Source organism: Pteropus alecto, unplaced genomic scaffold (assembly GCF_000325575.1).
Source record: "Pteropus alecto unplaced genomic scaffold, ASM32557v1 scaffold125, whole genome shotgun sequence".
Taxonomy (NCBI): domain Eukaryota; kingdom Metazoa; phylum Chordata; class Mammalia; order Chiroptera; family Pteropodidae; genus Pteropus; species Pteropus alecto.
The window spans coordinates 3,426,196-3,428,077 of record NW_006436888.1 but is presented as its reverse complement, the minus strand read 5'-3'; positions in this window follow the sequence as shown (position 1 = coordinate 3,428,077).

Genomic DNA, 1,882 nt, shown 5'->3' with positions numbered 1-1,882 from the left:
GTTGACTTCATTAACCAGAAAATAGCTTCTAAGCTCTATTTTGTGTGATCTTTTAAAATAGGAAAAATAGATTTGCACCATGAACTGTCAAAAGACAAGAAGGAAAAATAACTTGCCATCCTTAATTCAATTGCAGCCAACTGGATTTCTCTCTTTTTAGCTTTTTTTCTTTCCTTTTTCTTTTTTTTAAATAAAACAAATTTATAGTATAAATGCCTTTTTGGCACATAACATATACTGCTTTAACATTGAATATCTGTTTTATAAAAGTGTGTTTATAAAAGCTTTTGAATGCTTCTTGGAAATATAACAACATTTTTGGAAAGAAGTGTTATTGAGGTGTTATTCTCTGAATTAAAAAAAAAAACAGACTGAATATAACATATTTTATACCCATGTAACATATTTTATGTAAAAATATGGTCATATTGGTGGGGGAAAATGCAAAAGATGAACAGATGTAAAGAAAATTCATATTCCTGTTCGCTTTCGGACCATTAATTCTATGGCAAACAACATCTCTAATGTTACATGTTTTTCTTGAATAGTATTTTCATAGCATATACGAATATCTCACTTATACCAGGGCCACTTATACCACTTATACCACTTATTCTGTCCTTCGCCATCTCTCAATAGTCATTTGGACCCTTTCAGGACCTAAGCCCTGGGCAAGAGTTGAGTATTTTGAGGGATGAGCCTTAGTTTCTGAGATTCCCCATCCTAGAGAAACAATTGTCCTTATTTGAGAAATATGTACACAGGAAGATGTTCTGAAAAATTAGTCTCTCTCCGAGGAGCATGAGGTCCTCGTGGACGCAGTAGGATCCTGATGGCTGCTGTGGTCCATCATCCTGGCCCCAGCAGAGCTGTTGCGACCTGCCCAGTGTCAGTGAGTGGGCTTCTCCATGCTGTCCGACTCTGCTCTTCTCTAGGCCCATTGTCTGACGGAAGCTCATACTGGGTGGATGGTCATTTTAATGCCTGACCTCTTTTTACTAGTAGAGGAAAGAGATAATGGTAATAGAAAGCACATGGATCGAGGATGGAAATATTCTATATCTCGCTATCCAATAGAGTGGCCAATAACTCACTGAGTACTTGAGATGTGGTTAGTGCAACTGAAGAACTGACGTTTTCATTTTAATTAACTTAAATATAATAGTCTCATGTGTCTAGTGGTCATCATATTGACCTATTGACCATGCAGTTCTGGAAATTTTGCGGTAATAGTAAGAATAAGAAAACAAAGAAACCCGCTGGCGAATATAATCAGAGTTTGGTCTGAATTGAATAAAACTGTTCCAGGATTACTTGGAAAGCCGCCTTTTACAAGAAACTAATAACACTTGAAATAAACCATACTGTTTACTGGGGCGCCATCTAAAAGCCAGGCAAGGTGCAAGCTATGATGAGCTTTAGCAGTATTATTTTATTTTATTTTACTTTATTATTTTATCTTACTCTCATGACATTCTTATGAGTTATTATTATCTCCACCCACCTTTTTTATTTTCAGACAAAAAAATTTGGCTTAGAAAGATTAAGATCACAGCTTGTTCTTGGCAGAGGGAAGCTTTGAACTCAGGTCTGAGTCCAGTGCCTGTGTGCAGTGTTTTACATTCTTTTTTTAAAATAATTTTTATTTTATTTTTCAATTACAGTTGATGTCCAATGTTATATTAGTTTCAGGTGCACAACATAGTGATTAGACATTTATGTAACTTACAAAGTGATCACCCCCAAAAGCCTAGTACCCATCTGACACCATACACAGTTATTACAATATTATTGACTATGCCACACTTTGAATCCCCGTGGCTATTTTTATAACTGGAAATATGTACTTCTTAATCCCTTTCATCCTTTTCACCCATCCCTT